The sequence below is a fragment of the Dermacentor albipictus genome, chromosome 1 (assembly GCF_038994185.2).
Source record: "Dermacentor albipictus isolate Rhodes 1998 colony chromosome 1, USDA_Dalb.pri_finalv2, whole genome shotgun sequence".
Taxonomy (NCBI): Eukaryota; Metazoa; Arthropoda; class Arachnida; order Ixodida; family Ixodidae; genus Dermacentor; species Dermacentor albipictus.
The window spans coordinates 141,416,365-141,438,580 of NC_091821.1; the positions used below are offsets into that span (position 1 = coordinate 141,416,365).

The following is a 22,216-nucleotide window of genomic DNA, read 5'->3' on the forward strand; positions in this document are numbered from 1 at the left end:
CTTGCGTACCGATACCTCACCTTTGTTTTTTTTCTTGTTCTGTTTCTTTGTTTTTCTCTTTATTAAGGCGAAAGCCTTATATGCCCCATGAAGCGCAAAATGCGCCCGAGCGTCTGGCGTTAACATCACATGGCAAGAAAATCTACGTGACCATGTGATAACGTCATGTTTCCGGAGCTGGAACTGTTGCGGCTCGCGCAGCGAACTTCCACGGTGAACAGTCGTGGCGTCGGACGGACGCCGTGGCCCACTCCAAAAATTGGATCAAAGTGGATTAAGGGGAATTAAATTGGGAAAAGGTGGAATAAAGTGAATTAATATCATTAAGATGAATTATATTGGATTAAGGTCGATTAAGGTGTCATAAGGTGAATTAAGGTTGGTTTAAATTAGATAAAGGGTGATTAAGGTGGAGTTTTATAATGAGAGCAGCATTCCGGGCAAGTTGGTAATCCATTGCTTAAATGATACTGCGCGACATAAATAACTACACGGACGTGAGAGAAGACGACACACCAGTTTTATAAGGTGAAAACTTAGACAATCACGTATGGATGCTTAAGTGACGGGGAATTTTGGCATCTGACCAGTATGCCTCTATTAACAAACAAGATGACGTTATTCCGACGCCAAATCGCCAAGTACCACCGCTGCAGTTCACGTTGATTTTCCACCTTTCAACTAGGCGTAACACACGCTGACAGTTAAGAAAAAGCGCGTTTAAGTGAGCCGTACCCATCAGTGGCGCTGTTTTATACAACAAATTGGTGATGAGCAACAAGAATCTGTGGAACCAAGGGATTCCGTTTATCGTTAGTAACTACCAAATGAAGCCAAGGAAAGCTGAGGCGAAACTTAATTTATCCTATATATATTCTTGCATAAAGAATGTGCCGCTCATCATGGTGAAAATATTGTTCCTTACGATAAGCGGTATATTTTTCATGCAAGAAAGTGAGAGTTGCATGACAACCTCTAGTTAAGCACTGCGCCAAACGCTCTATTTTTTCGATGTCACACCTTAAGCACACGCCTTTGACCACTCCACTACCACCTCCATCTCTTCCCACTCATTACGAAGTGTTTCATCAACTGCACCCCTCAGACTACTTCTTGTCCATGAGTAACGTAGCCAATGGTAAGCAACATAAAAAAGGTGGAGAAAATGGAAGATGGCCACGCCACAAAAGAAAATTTTGTTAAGCGCCATACCTTAACACCCTCTCTCACAATCTGAGGAATGTGCCAATCAGGTACGACATCAAACCTCAACAAGGTTTCTAGCCTGTGCAGCCGCGTTTGTGGAAAACACAGATAGGATGAGCGCACAAAAATTACACGCGACTAATATTTGAAGATGTACCGCGTGCGTCGTGTATAAAGTACCACTGGCTTCTTGAAAATTATAGATAGGCCAAATCGTTCGATGCACTAATTATTGAGTAATTCATGGGATTGAACGTCCCAAAGCAACTCTGAAGTTCTGAGGGACGCCGTCTTGGAGAGCTACGGCTTGATTTCGACCGCCTGAGATTTCCTTAACGTGCACCGAAATCTATGTACGCAAGCATTTTTGCGCCTCGCCCCTATCGAAATGCGGCTGCTGGGCGCGACCTTGGGCTCAGCAGCCGAACGCCATAGCCACTAAGCTACCACGGCGGATAATGCATTAATGACAGAATAAGGAAGTAGAAGTCATTTATCCCAATGGGCACAAGACAACACGCCCTTCCCTGGTTCACTGTCGCTATTGTCGGCGCAGTCCGCTTGACAGTGAACGGGGAAACTTACAAGCGCACATAATTAAACACTGGCATACTGACTCTTCCAGTACACCGTTGACCTTCCTGACGGTTAATGAACTTGCCTTTTTAGGCGCTGGTGCGGTGTTCTGATACATGTAATCCCCAAATTATGATATTGCTCTTGCCGCCACTTCCGACAATTGACGCATGCCCACCCCACTTGAGAGGCTGCTTACTTCAACAACTCCAGTTGAAGCCGATGAAAGACAAAGTCTTCCTGAGCGAGTTGGGGGTGAGATAGGGGCGGAGTCACTGCGCACCGCATTCAATCGCATCATCCCTCGCGTGAGGCGAGTAGCATCAGTGTCGAACTCTACAACTTTTTGATTACACTATCTTCGGCCCACATTTTGACGTATGATGACGTATTAATAGATGTGAAATAATTTACAATGCTTTACATGCCAAAACCACGCTCTGATTGTGACGGACGCGATGGAAGGGGAAAATCGTTCGTGGCGTAATGGTTACAAAAAAAAATCATGGGGTTTTACGTGTCAAAACCACGATAAGATTATGAAGCCCCCATTAGCTGGGGGCTCCGAAATAATTTCGACCACCCGGGGTTCTTTAACGTGGCCCCAAATCTAGGTACACGGGTGTTTTCGCATTTCGTCCCCATCGAAACGCGGCTGCCGTGGCCAGGATTCGATCCGGCGATCTCGTGCTTAGCAGTCCAGCACCATAGCCACTAAGCAACCACGACGGGTTTTTGAGAAGACTACAGCTGCCTGAAAGGTTCCACCTGTTGCGCGCGCGTCCGACGTGAGTTCGTGGTTAGATCAGTCGTCATTTATATTATGCTCAAAAGGCTGCGGAGTATTTTAGAGCATGTACACCTTGTATTTGTAGCCAGGAAGCATTCCTTCATCCCTGCGGATGAAGGAAGGTGCATTCTAGTATATCCAGACGCGACTATCCAGCCCATGAGCGTTAATTGAAAAACATAGTACGGCGTTTCGCAGCAGCCACACTGGTCTAATTACTCCCTTGCACCGTTTCCTACAGAACTGCTGTAGCCACCAGCTTTACCCACCCTTGCATTTGCTATTTATTTATTTTTTTTACGTCTTGCTATTTTGGCCCAACGTAATTGCAGTTTTGTGAGGTTGACTATGCGCACAAGTGTCGGTGAATACAAAGTAAGTCATAACGTTTTCGTTTACACACCGAAATAGTGTCCTCCGTAGTTTCTTCGAGGTGGCTAGAGCTGGTAACACAGCCAGGGGGACATATTCAAATTCAAGTTTACTTACCAGACAACATGCTGCAAGGTCCGCTAGGCTAAAAGCCGCGGAAACGGCTTGACGGTTTCAAGGGGACAGTTGCATGGCAGCAGCTATACAAGGTACATAGTTTGAGACCAAGATACGTCGTGTCAAAGGCGAAAATAAAAACATGCAGATTACAATACATGATACAACATCTTCATAAATCACAACCAATCAAATACCATAGCGATGGTTATACTGTAGAGCTTCTGTGGTAAAGGTCCGCTGTTCGAACCCGGCTGTTGGCCAATTTTATTTATTTAAGGAATCGCAGTTTTGGCATACGGGTGAAGGGATAAATGCGATAGCAAGATGTTAGAATATCAGGCAAAGTAACTAGGATTCCTAGTTTTAGTGGCACTTTGAATTGCATAAGCGTGCGCTGACTAAGTAAGTACACGTCGTATGGGCATGCGCCGGCACAAATGAAGAGATTGAACTCGATGGCCGCGAGTAGCATCGCTTAGAACGTACGCCAGAGTCTTGCCCGCGTTGTCGCCTTGCGTTGGCCTCGCGTTCCCGTACTGCGGCGCTCTCGCGGCGGACGGAATGTGCGTCCGCTTCGCGCTTTTGAACTGCAACGTTTTGTCGACGTTGTCGTTTAGCCTCGGCCTCCTGTTTCCTCCGCATCGCATCTGGGCGCCTCCAGCGTCGAGCTGCAGCGTGCGTCGAACACTCTGCAGCACGTTACTGCTGCGTCTGCACTCCGGAATGGTCTTGGCGGATATGCGGGCCCACCTTGCTTCAGTGCGATTAGCGTTTCGCTGGAGCTACTAGGCGTTCTGACAACACGTGGGGGCATGTTTGCGCGATGTGGACAGACGCGGTGCTTCGCTGCAGAAACCCCGCACCGGCAAGTACTATGGCTACTATGTGTGGGGAAACCCTTCCGATACCGTATTTCGAGACAGCTTGGCTGCACTATTCGGTCACAATCTGCGACCTAGCATTTCCTGCGTGCAACAGGAGGTCTGCACGTGTCCACGATGCCACCGGAAGGCACACCCACCGCCGAACAGGGAACGCCCGTGCATCCTCTGCCGAGGCGAAGCCTGTCCTCCTCCCACTCCCGCTCATGCACCTTGACTACAGGAATGGTGTGGGGAAACGATACTCCAAGCCGGGAGGGTCTGTATAGGCTGTATTACAATTTGTTCCAGCAAGCAAAGCTGTGTAACCTAAGGTTTTTATATGTAGCTTTAGGATGCACCAGTCTGTGCGATTAGAACACGAACACGCCTAGACATATTTCGTCACCTGGCGTCCAAATTATGACGCAAAGGGAAATCATACAGTTAATGTCAGTAATGTTCTTCATAAAACGTAATAAAACTGAATAATCCAGTATTGTGTGTAATTATCGACGACGGCGAAAGATTGCGTGGAGTGGCCATATAATTGATATTGCAATAAACGCGCCCGACGTCTCAGCGCACTGGCGTGCACGGGGGTAAACCTTACGAATGCTGCAGTCCGTCTGCGGAGGCTCACGCCCGCGGCCTAATGGGTAGAGCATCGGGGTGATGTTCAAGAGATCCTCTGTTCGAATCCTGTCGCTGGGCAATTGCTGTTTCGGACCGTCCCATATCTTCTTGTCTTCTCTATGATTTTCCCTGTGAATAAATCCATCCTACATCCGTAAAAAGTGGTGGAGGTGCTGGGTACTGCACTTCCTGGACAGCCTAGTCTTACAATATCTGCGAAGAAGCAGATGCCTGGATGGACTACCACCAGAGCTAACAAGCATGGCCGACGCCCAAGCAGGCCGGTCAACGAGAATACCATCGAAGAAGGCATTGTTCAAGTCAGCCAGAGACCAACGCAACCTAGCTGAACGTAACCTAAACTGAAACATAACCCTAAAGAAATATGGAAATATGTCAAAGCCACTGGCAAAGAAGAAAGCTCCATTCCTACGATCTTGACTGTTCAGGGTCAGATTACTGACGATTCAGAAAAGGCTGCTCACTTTAACAGCTACTTTCAATCCGTGTTTTTTTGCACCTACCGGATGCCCTATAGCTGGTCTGATCCCGCACAGCCTTGATGAGCCTTGACACTATGTCGGACATAATTATTCCCTACGAAGGTGTGCTGAAGCTTCTATAGGAACTAAAAGCTAATACAGCTACTGGCCGTGACAACATTCCACGTGACGTGCTTAAAACGTGTGCCCCAGTTATCGCCAAATTTCTAGTTTTATTGTTCAGCGTTTCGATATCCTGCAGTGCTTTGCCATGTGTATGTAAGACGGCGAACGTTGTGCCTGCACATAAAAATGGTCCTCGATGCCGAGTTGAAAATTACAGGCCAATATCTTTAACCAGCGTGTGCTGCAAATCATTGGAGCACGTTCTCTACTCTTGTATATTTCGTCATTTGCAGGATCACCAATTTTTTGTCAGTTATCAGTATGGCTTCAGAGCTGGCTTGTCATGTGTGACCCAGCTTGTTGAATTTTCACATGATAATGTCTTATCTTTTGACAATGGTAAACAGGTTGATTGCCTATTACTGGAAAAAGCGTTTGGCACGGTATCACATTCATTCCTGTTGTTTAAGCTTTCTTGCCTAGGTTTGCCGAGTAATATGTTGCACTGAATAAAAGACTACCTTCATGACCGCGCTCAAAAAGTCGTCATCAACGGCACACAATCACACTCCGTAGCGGTAACATCTGGCGTGCCGCAGGGATCCGTCCTCGGCCCACTTTTGTTTTTAATCTTTATAAATTACATTAGCTCAGGCGTGACATCCAAAATTCGTCTATATGCAGAGGATTGCGTACTGTATCGAGGTATAGAAAACGAGGGCGATGCAGCTGCATTACAAATGGACCTCAACCGGATTATTGCATGGTGCAGCAAATGAAATATGACTCTAAATCCTAAAACATTCTGCCACCTTAGCTTTAGTAGAAGAAAGGTAAAAATACTCAATAACTTCTTTTTACATAACCATCAAATAGCCACATATAAGGATGGTAAATACTTAAGTGTGTATTTCTCCTATAATATAACCTGGAACAAGCATGTCGAATATGTAGCTTTGAAGGCTGGTCGCGTTTTAAACTTTATTTTAAAAAAATTTCGCAATGTGCCTAGTGGCGTGAAAGAAATTCTGTGTACCTCCGACGTACGCTCAATATTAGAGTACACAGCAACAGTGTGGGATCTACCCACTAAAATGCTAATAAAGAAACTTGAGGCGATACAAAACCATGCGGCGCGTTATATTTTAAAGTTGTATGACCTTCACAGCAGCGTCAGCGCGTTAAGACAGCAGCTAGGCTGGGACTCCCTGCAGCTTCGTCGTGCGTCTTTCCGAATAAATCTCTTAAACGACATTATGAACAAAAAAAATTGGCATTGACCACGGAGCTTACCTTTAGAACCTCCCATGTATATTTCCCGAAGAAAAAACCATAGCCATGAAATACGCGAAATTTCCTGTTGACCGTCTGCATTTAAATGAGCGTTTTTCCCACACACGATATCCAAATGGAACAGCCTCCCGAACGCAATAGTTACGTCAAGTGACAATAGCTTCTTGGCCGCGCTCAAATCGCATTTACGAGGACAAAGTGACACGTAATTGTGCACGGTACCATCTCATAAACCATTGTCTACTGTACTAATTTCAGTGATGTCTGTGATTTATCTGTTATCTACATGTTAAACTTTTTTTCATACATTGTTTAAGTATTTGTTAATGTTATTAACTGCAGTGATGCTGGGTCCTGTTGACTTTACTTGTGACCCCAGTGCTTTCCCTTATTCCTTTGTGCGCCTCCCATACTCCAATGCCCGTATGGGTGATCTGTACGTACAAAAATAAATAAATAAATAACATACAATAAACCTACTGGACGCCGGAACCACGCATATTCTCAGGTAAAACAGATGAAGACGTGGATGACTGGCTGAGACACTACGAAAGAGTAAGCCGGCATAACGGGTGGAGTATGTCAGCGCTAGTTGTGAACGTTGCATTTTTTCTCGTGGGTACCGTTCTACTTTGGTTTGACAATCATGAACGCGTGCTGACCACTTGGGAAACTTTTGTCTAGGAATTGAAAGCTTGCTTTGGTGACTCGAATTCCAGTAAGAAGAAAGTGGGCCCATGTTTTCGTGCAGAGCCCAATTGCCTGGTAAAACGTGTGCATCGTATATTGAAGAAATATTGAACCTATGCGGAATTGTGAACTAAACACGAATATGTCAGATGAAGACAAAGTAGGACACCTGTTGAAAGGCATTGCTGAAGACGTCTACATTTTTTTAATAATGAAAGAAAACCTGAACACTCCTTCCGAATTAAGGCAGCAATGTCGCGCGTTCGAAGCTCTGAAGACCCGAATGATTTTACCGAAGTTCGGACGCTTGGACATCGTCACCAAAGTTGTAAATATAGACGTTGCTGCCTGTGGTGACATCGCCTCGATCGTGCGTCCAGTGGTTCAAGAACTAGCACGACTTCGGGAAGTAGACGCTGGTTATCAGTGCGCGTTTCACGGGGGCATTCCCGAACCACCATCCTGGTCGCGAGAACATCAGATCGAGCGCCGACCGCCTTCCGAAGAACCACAATTAAATAAACACGAGCTTTCGGTCTCTCCCAGCAAATCTCAGTCGCCGCCAGTACTCACCAGTCCGTCGTGACACTACGGAGTACTACCCAACACCACGAGGTGTTCTTGCGGAATAGCCGATGCCACGACATGCTCCTGCGGAATCATACCCGGCGCCACGCGTACCTGCTCCATTTAGTTTCAACCATGACCTACCCGTCTGCTACGCCTACAGTTCCCGAGGACATATTGCGCGCTATTGTCGCCGTCACCTGCCGCGAAAATCATGTTTTTCGGCGTACACAGCTCGTGTGCACGAAGATGCGCCCGCGCCATTTGGAGCCCATCTCCTGCGGCAACTGGGGTCGTACCAATCGCGCGATGAGTCCCCTGTCTCCAAGCACAGTCTTACACTGCCGCCGACCCGGCGGCGCCATTCGCCATCCCCGCGCCTTCGTCGGTCGCCTTCCCCGTCGCAGCTGGGAAACCACCTTGTGCGTCCGATGGAGGTGCGGTCGCGGGACGGTCAGACTCTCCAGCTCCTCCGTCTGTTGTTATGCTGAAGAACAAGGTGTGTGTGGTATAAACGGTGTAAACATGGCCGCTTTTGTCGATATGGGTGCCGCTATTTCTGTTATGAGCCTTCCCTTCAAAGATCGCTTAGGACAGAAACCTATGTTCGTGTGGGGTCGCAAAGAAACTTTTCGTGGAGTTGGAGGTGAAATGTTGCGCACTGTCGGTGTTCAGTTTTCGTTGCGATTCGAGGACAGAGTTTTATAGCAGATGTCACTGAATTGGTCCATGCAACTCATGATGTTATTTTAGGCATGGATTTCCTACGTGAATGCAGTGCTACACTTGACTGTGAGTCTGGAGAGATTTTACTACGGAGCACGCAGCCAATCACCATGCTTGATGATTTGCAGACCGATCAAGACGACGTGTTTTCGCTTCTTCAAGATGTTTTTCTGCCTTGTCGGACAGCATTGTTTCTTCCCGTGAGTTCTTCACGTGTCTGGATGGGATCATGCAGCACTCTTGTTAAACCTTGGTGACTTACGCAGCTCTTGGCAACCTCGGTAAAGCAGCCCGGCATGCTCTTCTAGAGGTGTACAACAATTCATGGCGGGAAGGAGTGGTTCCAGCTGCATGGAAGTCCAGCCGCCTTGTGCCTCTGCTCAAACCAGGTAAACCACCCCTAGATGTGGCGTCTTACTGTCCCATTGGTCTGGCCAGTTGTCTAGGAAAAGTGATGGAGAGGATGGTGCTGACACGTCTAGAGTGGTATCTAGAACACTACAAGATATACCCTGACGCTATGGCAGGCTTCCGACGCGGACGCTCTTCGGTAGACAACGTCATAGATCTTGTCTCGTCTGTTCAACACGAAAAAAGCCTAAGGAGACTGTCAGCGGCGATGTCCCTAGACGTTAAAGGCGCTTATGACAACGTAACACATCGAGCCATCCTGGACGTTCTGGGCGACGTCGGCCTAGGGGGACTTGTGTTTCGATGGATATTCAGCTACTTGACAGACAGGTCATTCTTTGTGCAAACAGAGGATGGTGCATCATCACAGCACAACACCTACCGCGGAGTACCACAAGGCGGAGTCTTGAGTCCCACTCTATTTAACCTCGTGCTCATCGACCTGGTTCACACCGTTCCACAATCCGTCCATGTGTCGATCTATGCATACGATATATGCATTTGGTCATCAGGAGTGACGCGTCCACAGGTGCGCGCCAGACTGCAAAAAGCGGCCACATTAACATCCAGCTATCTTCGAGCACGAGGTTTGGAGGTGTCCTCCCAGAAGTGCTCTGTGGTCGCTTTCACACGCAAAGCAATGAGACAATACGTTGTTAGAATTAATGGACAGCCAATTGCCTACGAGAAGACGCACCGTTTTCTAGGAGTAATAATAGATCGAGACCTCTCCTGGAGTCCCCACGTCTCTTACCTTAAGAGGAAACTAGTGATGACAACAGACGTGCTCAGATTTCTTGCAGGAAAGTCATGGGGTGCGTCTGTGAGTGCAATGCTCCAACTCTATAACGCACTGTTCTTGGGTCTCCTACGCTACAGCTTACCTGTACTAGGTGGGACCAGTAAGACCAACCTCCGAGCCCTCCAATCTGTACAAGCTCAAGCTCTCAGAATTTGTCTTGTCCTTCCGAGGTGTGCATCAACGGCAGCAACAATAGCCATCGCGCATGACCACCCTATCAATACGCATATTCACGTCGACTCCTTACGGGTGCACATCAGGCACTTTGCGCGACTTCCATCGCATCATCTCGCCTCCCTTCCTGCCGCTCGACCTCGTTCAGCGTTTAGCAGAATTATTGCCGCCAACCACGGAGGTTTACCTTCAAACTTCACACCTGCAGCACGGCCATCTCTACCGCTGTGGTGCCTGCATCCACTCCAGGCCCTTCTTGTTATTCCCGGCATCAAAAAGAAAACGGAAATGTCATCTATCGCCCTCAAACAAACCGTCCTTTCATTCTTACATGAAAAACACAACGACCGCACTCACGTTTACACGGACGGTTCTGTCTCCTGTAACAGTTCAGCTGGAGCAGTGGTACTTCCCGCTCAATCTGTCACTATCAAATTCAAGACGTCTCACGTTACATCATCGACGGCTGCAGAACTCGCAGCTATTCGTGCTGCTCTGGAGTTTATAGGTCCCAATTCACCACATTCCTGGTCCATCTTTTGTGATTCAAAGGCAGCTCTCCAGTGTCTGCTGTCCCCTTTCAACCACCGACCAAATGTACAACTAGTCGCAGACATCCGACTACTCCACCATTACGCAATCGACAAGGGACACAACATCATCTACCAGTGGATACCGGCTCACTGCGGAATTACGGGAAATGACAGTGCAGATGACGCTGCCCGGTCGGCCCATGATGGTGCCCAGATTGTGCCCATACCACTGTCAAGAACAGATGCAGCCACAAGTCTTCGCTCCCTCGCATGCGAGCTTACGCTAACTCTGTGGAACACCAGCGAATTCACGAACACACGTCTTCACAGATTGGATCCAAGCTTGCAACTCTGTCTTCCACCAGGGTTGCCCCGAGCGGAAGCAACACTTCTGTGCCGCCTATGGCTCGGCGTGGCATTCACAAACTCCTATTCCTTCCGCATTGGAATGGCCGACAGCCCTGCTTGCGACACCTGCGGCTGCGAAGAGACGATCGCGCACCTCCTTTGTGACTGTCCACGTTACAATGTGCAAAGAAAAGTGCTCGTGACCGTGCTCGAAAAACTGGACAATCGCCCCTTCACAGAAGAGAAAGTTCTAGGACACTGGTCTAGACGGGTTTCGGCACTCAAGGCCTTAAGGGCTTTGCTCAAGTTCTTAAGGACATGTGAATTGTGCGGACGCCTTTGACTATTGTTGCGCGTAACATCGCGTTACTGTGTGCATTTTTTTTCTTCTCTTTTTGTTCTTTTTTTTCTTCTCTCTTCCTTCTCCTTTTATTCCCTTTACCCCTTTCCCCAGCACAGGGTAGCCAGCCGGTATTTACACTGGCTAACCTCCCTGTCTTTCCTTCCCTTTTGTCTCTCTCTCTTGTTAAGCCAGATCATAACAACGCGATTAAAAAGAATGTGTTCGTCCCTCGGTCTATTGTTCGAGCCATCGACGGGCGCGTTCTTGTGGGCAGTGAACGCTTCTACGGTGTCTGTTACCCTTCCAGTCGGACTTAAACTGGCCACATCTGAGGAGCAAGCCACAATTGATGTACGAACAGTTGCAGCGTCTTCAGACATCAGTCGACCATTGCCCAACTATTCGGATGACTTGCGACGTATGATAAACAAGTCGTTGTCGTCTTCCGAGCAGGACGTACTCCAACAAGTGCTCGCCTGCTACACGTCAGTATTTGATTTTGCTCAACGCGAGCGTTCCCGGATGTTTCCGGAATCACGCATGCAACACCGCATCAACACAAGGCAAGCCACTCCGATACGTCAGAATCGCTATCGCGTATCTCCCACGGAAAAAAAAGTGACTGCCGAACAGGTCGACGACATGCTGCAGAAATGCGTTATTCAGGCGTCTTGCAGTTCTTGGGCAGCTCCTGTTATACTAGGGAAATATAAAGACAACTCGTGGAGATTTTGTGTCGACTACCGCCGCCTGAATGCCGTCACGAAGAAAGACGTGTATCCATTACCACGCATCGACGATGCTGTGGACTGCCTTCAATCCGCCTCGTACTTTTCGTCGGTTGACCTCCGGTCCGGGTACTGGAAGATACCGACGCACCTGTCTGACATAGAAAAGACCGCTTTTGTTACGCCTGACGGACTATATGAGTTTAACCTCATGCCAACCCGCTTATGCAGTGTTCCGGCAACCTTCGAGCGATTTATGGGCTCCATCCTCCGCGGTCTCAAATGGGAGATTTGTATGTTTAATAAATGATCTGATTATTTTCGGCCAAACATTCCACGAGCACAACCAGCGGCTCGGCGTTGTTTTGGACTGCATCCAACAGGCTTGCCTCATTTTAAACTCTAAGAAGTGTCGTTTCAGTGAGCGTCAAGCCATTGTGCTTGCTGGGATATCTCGTCGACAAAGACGGTATACCGCCAGACCCCCAAAAGATTTCTGCTGTTCGCAACTTTAAGCAGACAAAAACAGTGAAAAACCTCAGAAGTTTCCTGGGCCTTTGTTCTTATTTTCGCTGGTTTATTAAATGCTTCGCCGAGCTTGCTTGTCCACTGAGTGACCTGCTCCGCAAGCACAATCCCTACAAATGGTTGGCTCAGTGCGAGACTGCTTTCCAGCAGCTGAAGTTTTTGCTCATCTCTGGACCACTTCTCCGCCATTTTGACCTGGAGGCGTTCACCGAACTGCATACTGATGTAAGTGGTGTTGGCGTCGGTGCTGTGCTCGTCCAGTTTCATGACGGACGCGAACATGTCGTTGCGTACGCAAGTCGTACTGTGCCGAAAGCAGAGAACAATTATACAGCCATGGAACTGGAATGTCTTGCTGTTGTTTTCGCCATGCACAAGTTCAGATCTTATTTGTATGGTCGCCATTTCAAGATTGTTACCGACCATCATTCTCTCTGCTGGCTCGTTGGACTGCGTGACCCAGCTGGGCGGTTGGCTCGGTGGGTCTTGCGCCTTCAAGAATACGACTTTTCTGATGCTTATGAGAGCGGTCGGTGCCACACAGGTGCCGACTGCTTATCTCGTCTTGCCTCTCAGAACGAAGGTACTGATGCTGATGATTTTGACGGCTACTTAACTACAATCTCATCGGACCTTCCTGTCTTTGCCGTCTTGAAGAACGAACAACAGCGCGACCCTTCACTAAAGCTCATTATTAATGCGACCAGCAGATCTGAATGGGCTACGCCATTTGTGATTCTTGAAGGTCTGCTTTACGAGATTAATTATTCAAACAATAGTGCTCCACTGCATAACGAGGGTCTCGAATCCGGCAACATTGATGCCTTCAGGTAGCATATGTGGGTTTATTGACCAGTTGCCTTCACCCGTAAAGATCACGTTCTCGTGACGCCTGCGGCAAAAAGACGTTCCACGTCCGCCGCCAAGGTCTGTGAGAGGGGGCGCTGGCTAACACACCCAGGGTTCTACTAGTACACATAATTACCCAAGAAAGTGGATGGGGAAACGCCGCCGCGGTAGCTCAATTGGTAGAGCATCGCACGCGACATGCGAAGGTTGTGGGTTCGGTTCCCACCTGCGGCAAGTTGTTTTTTCATCCACTTTAATTTCCATTAATTTATCATTACTTTATTTCAGTTATTAAGCACATGCAATTTCCCCTATGTTGTACTTGGTGTCAGTGTTTGTTGGCTTCTCATTATATGACTAATAAATATCGGGTCCCTCGGTTAAACCCCCTTTCTTCTCGTTTATATATATATATATATATATATATATATATATATATATATATATATATATACAGAAACATAAATACCAAAAAAGGGGGATGGGAAAACGGCGCCGTGGTAGCTCAATTGGTACAGCATCACACGCGTAATGCCAAGACGTGGGATCGTTCCCCACGTGTGGCAAGTTGTTTTTTTCATGCGGTTTCATTTCCATTTAGTGTATCATAACTTTAATTGAATTAGTAAGAACAAGTAATGTCTCCTATGTTTTCCTTGCTGTCATTGTTTGTAGGCTTCTTACGATATATATATATATATATATATATATATATATATATATATATATATATATATATATATATATACATATATATATATACACATATATATATTGTTAATCTTCGAACATCACGGCAACCAGTGGTCCCAGTTTCAAATACCTAGTGGCGCGTATCGGCCCACATTTTTACGCCGCACCATCTTCGGATCAGCCCATGAAAAGACTAGAAACATTCCTGATGCGGAAAAGTTGGGATGACTCTCTAGGAACGAATTCGTCTTTAGTAACATTTCAATTGCGTGTATCTGCAGCTCCTGTCATCTTGGTTGTCTCCTTTGTTTTACTCTGCGTATCGCTTGTGTGGGATCAATTTGAAATCTTGTACACACTCCATCGCCCCGCAAAGCTCGCTTGGCGCAGCCCTCAAACATGTGTTGGTGCGGTGATGTCGGTATGTTCCGATCGATCCCTAGAAGCAGCACGGCGTACCTTGCCCTTCTCAATAGCAGTAAGCGAATAAGAAGGAGCCGCCTCAGCTGCAGCGGGCCCTGCTAACGTTCGTCTTTTACCCACAGGTATCACCGCCTACTAATTTCACCTAGACAGGAGTACGTGAGGCCGCGAGTCGGACACCAAAGTGGGTGCTGGTCAGGTGAACGATGCCGCCATTCGGCAGTGACGTCAGTACCACCACATACGAACTCCAGGCCGTTAACTCTTCCCTTCCTACTGGCGTCCGCGCTGCCGCGGCATGTGACATCTCAGTCATCGCATATGAGCAACGGCTGGCTCCTTAGTGCCGTGCCGTGCGCAAAGTCAGCGCGAGTTGGATGTGTTCCGTGGTTGGACCATGTTGGACGCTGAAACAAACCGTCCAAGTCAGCGCATGCGAGTGCCTGCGCGCTCGCTCTCCCTGCCCGCCTGGCTTCCTCGCTGACGTGTCATGTGTGACAGCTGCGCCATTGCGTGCGACACACCTCCGAGTGCAACTTACTCGCCAAACTGCGAAAACAATGACCCAATTTTCTACCTCTGAGAAAGAAAAGCAGAGGAGGAAACAGGCTGTCGTCCGGAGCCTGCGCGCACCTGGTGCTTTTCGTAGCATGGAACGACTTGCAGCCCGTAACTGCCCGAGAGATCTCGTCTCTTTTTCCTTTCTTCTTTTTTTGTTAATATCGGTAAAAGCACGCGCTCTTAATGTCCAGCCGCTTTTGTTCAGTCCTGTTCTGCAGCTTGGCCGTCAAAGAGCCTTCTTATGCACCCCTACAAATTCATTCGGCTTGCTGGCGTATCGATGCTCTACAGGAAGAACCAATGATGATCGTACTGCTTTCGCATGCATAATTAAACCTATTCCTTCGCACATCGCTATCGCCTCCTCGTTGCAGCGTGTTTGACGACGCTATTAAAGACATCACTTCCAGTTTATTGCACATGATAGAGTCAGAGTATGTTAATTATGCAGCCAGAGGGATGGTTTTCCTGCAATCTGCATGAAGTTGCAAGTGAAATTTCGCTCGAGTAGACAAATTACCATATAGCTCTTTGCCTAATGATCGCGGGTCTTTTTGCTTAAAATTATTGCAAGCCTAAAGAGTAACTCATCTGCGCATGCTCATAATTGTCAAGCACTCAGATGCTGTTGTATTCGGTTAAGATCTAAAATGCAACGTCACAGCCCATTTATGTACTGAACTACGATATTCACCGCAGTTAATTGTTGATTTTCACATATAAGCAAAAAAGAAGCACATGATACCCGAGGTCTTGCTACCAAGAAAGAAGTATTTCTAACCAAGCCTGTCATTACCACACTAGGCTCCAAAAAACAAATTCAGATTGTACAGACAACCAACCGCTTTATATGTGCAAGAATTAGTCGAACAATGTCGTCCCACCTGTTGTTCACAGGACGCATGAAACAGCTGCACCCGAAGATAATGCTGACCACAAATACAGAGACAGTGAACCAATACAGTCGAATGCCTTTTTAAGAAACTGCTTGAGGCCTTCCAAATCATTTTGTTGTACAGGTCACTTCGGTCACGCACCGCACAGCTCACAATAGAACCAGGACATAACTATTGCTTAGTTATAAAGGTCATTTCGTTGTATAAGCATTCGTTGTAGAGGCGCCCGGCTGTAATGAGGCACATATTTCTCCATGTGAAATGAAGTGTTGAACATCGTCCTTATTAGTTATACTTTATGTCAGAAAAACACTGGTTAGGCCCCTCCTGCTCATTTCTGGAGACAGCCTGGTTTCACGCTGCCACTATATATAAACCGGCTTTCCACGAGTCCATTCCATTCATCATGTTCTGGCCCCTGTTTCACCGATCGTCCTAGTGCATAATCACCGCGGGAAAAACATACAGTGACTTAAATTCATGCAGCCAATGAGTTAAAAAGCGCTATAAAAAGTGCCACCTATTCAATTATGAAACAGCTTATCACTTTGTTTCATTTTGGGTGCCATCCGTCAGGTCAGGGTTGCAGAAAATAGTTACGTTTAGAGCTATAGCTTTTATGCGTATCCCACCGATCATGGGCTCAGAAGGCAGTGAAGGCACTTTTGTGCTTTCTGAGAACGTCTGGTTTGCACGAGTGGCTTTGACTCAAATACTGCCTGTGCACCTCTCTATACCCTCTCTCTCTCTCTCCCTTCTGTCTCTTCCCCTTCTCCGTTCCCGCAGCGTAGGGTAGCCAACCAGACTCTTGGCGGGTTAACATCCCTGCCTTCCTTATATATATATATATATATATATATATATATATATATATATATATATATATATATATATATATATATATATATATATATATATGCCTTCTGTTTCGCTCTCGTGTCACGCGTGCGGCTCGGAGTCGACCTCCCGGCTTCCCACTCGGTCTTGGAAGCTGCTGCACAACTCCCCCTCGTCTTCCTCGCTTTGGCCATAGACGCGCTAGCACCGGCTTTTAGTCGGTTTACTAAAGCGACGTTTTTCACCCTATAAGTGCTCACTCCCAGCGGTGCTCGAACGCGCACTGCCTTTATTCTGCGCCACTGCCCTGATAACATTCGTTTTAGAAAATGAGGGCATGCACTCACTGTGTGCGAGCTCTCGGGAGATTCGTTCGTCTCCGCAACGTGCTGTAGGTGCACGCCGCGACAGCGCGCCGACGCGCGGCGTGCAGCCCCCGTTCGTCACGCTCCCCCGCGCGCTCGTTGACTGCTCGGGTTGCGCCGTGCTCGCGCCACGCGCCGTTTCACGTTGCCATAAAGCGCCGCGCGTTCTTCTTCTCTTGGTTCTGTACTAAAGCTTCCGTGCATGGCGTACTCGGTTTATGCGCAGCAGGTGATGCCGTGCTCAAGCATGCGTGCACTAAAGCTCTGTTTTTCCGAAGGTCATCCACATCGCTTGTTTTACTTTCAATTGCCGTCTCTTTATTTTCTGCTTTTGAAATGTAAGACAAGGTCGTAGCTCTGCACAGGCTGACGAATAAATGTCAGATGCCAGGTAAAAGTGGCTAAGAATAGCGCCCATGATTAAAAGCTCGTGTACGAAAATCGGAAACCTTCGCCGTTGAGGAAATATCGAGAGAGAAATCATTTATTAAAATAAGGGGTAACCGCATGGTCCTTCGACGGGCCCTGAGCGTGGATGGAATCCGGCAGTTGACGCTATGATGTTAAACAGCGAGGCTTCCCACTCTGTGTGTGTGTGTGTGCGCGCGTGCGTGCGTACGTGCGTGCGTGCGTGCGCGTAATGGCACTATTATATGGCCGTGTTGGATTGACTTGAAAGATGAGCAAGTTCGCAAGAGTGGCTTGTTGGGCGGCTTTGTGCGTGGTGGATACCAGCAAATGGGAAGAAAACCAGGAAAACCACGAGGAAGAAAGAGACAAAGCGACCAGGAAGGTTTCGGGACCAACAATTGACTTTATTTAGTGAAAATGAAGTCGGCAAAGATCAAACGGAGCATGCGTAACAACACAGAAAATCACTTCCAGATGGTCTCGCTTACTACACACGACGATATTTATCAAGAAAGCGTAACCCTTTGCTTATCAGGAACACAGATGGCGCGCTCACGTACTTGTCCGGACCAAGTTTGTAGAGATGGAAAGCTTCTATAATCACCCTTTGCTGTTCTGGTTTAGCTTTCCCAGGGATTATAAGATTAGTGATAAGGGTGATGCAGCCGCATTGCTTACTATCTGCCGGAAGGTTGCCGCCCGTGCCTGTCGGAACTAAATAGACGTCTTCCGGCCTGAGTCGGTCACGGTCTCTCCTGAGTTGGTCAGGTGATATTCCGGTACACGCGGGAGTGTTTGGCGGGCAAAAAGCACACCGGAGGCGCGTTGGAATGCGCTGACAGCTTCGTGTATCCCGGCTGTTATCTCGTTTATTGTGCGCTCTTTGTGCGCGTCCGCCTAGCCGGTTTGCCATTCCGGCCAGTTGTTTCGTTATTGTAAATAGCACGAAAGAAGGTAGTGGGATTGGTTTTTCCTGTTTTCCAAGAGGCGAGAAGCGGCGGCAAATATGGGTCGAGAAATATATATGATCAGTATGAGTTACGTTAACAGCGGCTTGCTTTTTTAGCTAAGCATTTAAATTTCCTGCAGCATCGATTGATGTGACACGGGCACTTTCGATCGTGGCTGAGCTAGATTCGGATAGAGCGCTGCTATACGTACAGTCGCCCAAATCTTTAACTGGTGTGCGGGAGCGGCGACTTTTCCGTGCGTCAACGCCGTTTGACGGGGCGAGGCTGGAAACAGTCTGAGGCTAAGCGCATGCGGACAAAGCGCGCTCAGCTGGGCCCATCGTCTACTAGGCTGTTTCCAGCCTCGCCGCGTCATACGGCGCTGACGCCCGGAAAAGTCGCCGCTCCCGCACACCAGTTAAAGATTTGGGCGACTGTACATCTTGGATAGCGATTTTGCTCGATCTGTATTCATCACTCGTGATCGGGCTTCTTGATCGGGATCGTAGATATCAATCTTCTGCGCCCTCAGTGTCCAGTCAGCTCAGCCAAATGTCCGCACATGTTCCTCCATGGCAAGGTCATACGCTTTAAGCCAACTGTAGAATTTCTTTACTCCCGTATAGTGTAGGTCCAGGCGTTTTCACGGGAAAAACATATATGTCACCGAATCGCTCGTTCGGCCAACACTTGGGACAATTTTTCCAACCGTCTCTAAGGAAGCGATCGTAGTTCTGCTCGTCGCGGGCGAAGAGCTTCTGGACATAGCGCTGACCGGCAGCTTCTGGCAACGATATCACTTACTCGGACAAATAAACCGCAGCAGATTCCATGGGAACCAGGGCGCGAGGGAAATGCAGTACTAGGCTTAATACAATCACGAACGCCCACGGACTAGCCCCCTTCATTGCTTTACTGAAATATTTTGGCCACCAGCTTCTTGCACACGTCTCGCGCTTTGCTCTGTGCACGGCCCGTGACACATCACGCTGTTTACAAAAGGAAGAGGCCCCTTGGCATGTTCGCACATCCTGTCCTTTTACGCCTACTAGACTGCCCTATGCATTCTAAACCACAGGTAATAGGAATGCTTTGAGGAACACATAGTATCGCACTTACTAAATTTGTTCACATGTGCGGTATCGCACTCAGCCCTTTGTGTACTTGTCTGCGAAACCCGCTTATACACGCTGACCAACTTAAAAGGCGCAGAAAACATAAGTTTCACGGCGTTCCTAGCACGAACCGTTTTCAATTTGCGTGAAATGCCCCGTGTGAAATGCCAAAGATGCCAGAAGTGCAAGTGCTCGAGGAACTATATTTTGCATTACATTCACTGTCACATGATAACAGAGGACCCCTAGCACTGCAGCCCGATGCTCTAACCGGTAGACCATGAGCACAAGAGCCAGCAGGCGGAATACAACATCCTTAAGCATTTCCCGCGTGCAAGTGAGCGCGTTCAGGCGCTTGAAGCATTTTAATGCAATATCAGTTATATGAATACTCCATGCGACTTTTCGCCGTCGTCAATATCTACACATAAAAATGCTGATTTCTCTAGTTTTAATACGTTTTTTTTTTTTTTTAGAACGGTACTCACATCAACTGTACAGCCTTGGTCAAAAAACTTGAACCTGCTGTGAACGGCCGAGGAGCAGCTGCGCTCCGCTATAGACAAGAACGGCACCGAGAGCGGCGCTGCTGCGCCGGCCTTGAGAGCGCCGCATGCGGAGCAAAATTCTATTAGCGGTGGTACCCCTCTCCCATCTCTCGTTCGCGCCGCCTTGATTGCCTCCTGCACTGCGCGTGTTTGGGCACGTTTCGCGCCGCGCGCGGTGTGTGCGCGTGGACATTTCCTTCGAAGGGCGGTGTACAGTCTCTCTCACATTTAGGGGAAAACTCGAAGCGCAGCAGCTCGCGCAGATGCTCGAGGGGCGGGATCTTGAACGGCGTCGTCTGCTACGGCGGCGCACGCTGGCCGCATTGTCGAGAAACGTTCTACTGTCAGGTGCAGGGCGCTGATCACATCGTTACTGCGTGAAAGGAGCCGGTATTCTTTGCTAAGCGTTGCGCGACGCCCACTGATACGCCTCGAATGTAAGTTCATCGCTGCATGGCAGTCATAGACGACGTACTGATTCCATACATTCTTGACGGCCCGTTTCTGGAAGGCGACTATATATATTCTAACGCGATAGGACGCCGATCCACACTGCTCGTGCTGTGCAAGAACTGCTAGAAGAGCGCGCAGTCACTCTCTTGGAGCGGCCGCCTCAATCCCCGGGCGCCAACATCATTTAAAAATGTCTGGGGCTCGTTGAAAGTATCGCTGGCGCAACATCCCCTCTATCAGTCGCCCGAGGATAGGCTTCGATCCACCGTCGTCAGCGACTGAGACGTGCAGCGAATGAACACATCCCTGATCAAGTCATTCTACACTTCACTGCTTTCCAGGATGAGCGCTGTCATCGCTGCCACTGGGGACATGACGAGATACTAACTGAAGTTCCGAGCGTGACGTGTCCAATTCCCCACCGGCGGGCAGGGTCTGTCTGGTGTAGCGAATGATTGTCGAGAAAAATCACTTCCAGCTCATTGTCGGAACCTAAAACGTTCATTTAATCGTGTCCGTTTGTTTCACCGTGTTCCACTCCTATTGTTGAGTGCTTTGTTTTCCTTTCGAGTCAAACAAAGACTGAGCACGTTGCGCGCACATCTTCGTGCGTTTTGTCGCTGCTCATTACGGTAGCACACACAGTGAAGAAATATACGTGCACACGCTCAGTACTCCGGACTTTCGAAAGAACAAATGAACCATGTTGTCAAAAGAAGTTTGTGGAACTCCATTATCGCCAATGAAGGATCAGAGTGGGGCGACGCACAACGTTTAGTAATGACTATCAGCTCAGTTCCTGCAGTACCGATGAAATCGGTGCACTGCCCCTGACAGTACCACGCTTCCTGAAAATGCGGCCAGCGCGCGCCGCCGTAGCAGACGACGCAGATCACGACACTGCCCCTCAGGCCTGTGCGCCTGCTCGAGCTGCTGCCGCCGCATGACTCATTGCTTGCCGCATCGCGACGCAATACGTTCCGAGTTTTCCCCCTAGTGTGAAACAAGCTGCACACGCTATATTTGCCTTAAAGAAGATCGGTACGCTTCACGATTATTTTTATGGCTGCAATGCGGCGATAGGGCAGCGTCTGCTTAACCATGTAAGGGACGCTGAGCAGGTAATTGGAAACGACATCGTATGTGCCGCCGGAAAAATCGTCAGCACATACGATGCGGCACATACATACAGCACCAACGAGCTAAAGTCATTTTTGCAGTTTCTCACATTACGTTTGCTACAAATCCGTGTTGTCTCTGATGGCGACAACGGACTTCTATCGACACTGTGCGGAAATAAACAAGATATATCGCTGCATAGCACAAGTACGACATGCTCACACAACTTTAACTAGTACGTCCCCTACAATATGGAATAGAGGCAGCAATGTAGACAGCTTGGTCATTTTTTAACAGTACTCAAGAGACGGAAGTTGAAAGTATTATTAATCATTCCTGCTTCAGCAATGCCGGCGCGACCAAGACGCGGGTGTGTATCGTCCAGTAACCCGATCGATCGGTGCAGTGGTGAAGCGGGAATGAACTCCGGTCATGTTCAATGCATCATGCACATATTGAATTTCTCGGCACGCGTGAACTTCGGCCACTGCTAGCGCATACAACAGACGTGGTTTCCATTCTTAGACAGCGCACACACAAACGAAAGACGAGAAAGAAGACAGGACAAGCGCTGGTTTAACTTAAAGTTTTTATATGAATAAAAGGATTATGTACCGAGTAATTATTAACTTCACGTGGGTTACATATAGAAACCGTCATACACTCAGGAGGGATCAATGAACGA

The 22,216-nt window shown here is 48.1% G+C and overlaps 1 protein-coding gene across 10 annotated transcripts in view; it reads left to right on the forward strand.

Annotated features, from left to right (window-relative positions):
• The window catches only part of Ac76E (adenylate cyclase type 2 Ac76E), an 884,870-nt gene that overhangs the window by 541,273 nt on the left and 321,381 nt on the right, over nucleotides 1-22,216 (forward strand). The gene's annotated exons all lie outside the window — the stretch shown is intronic.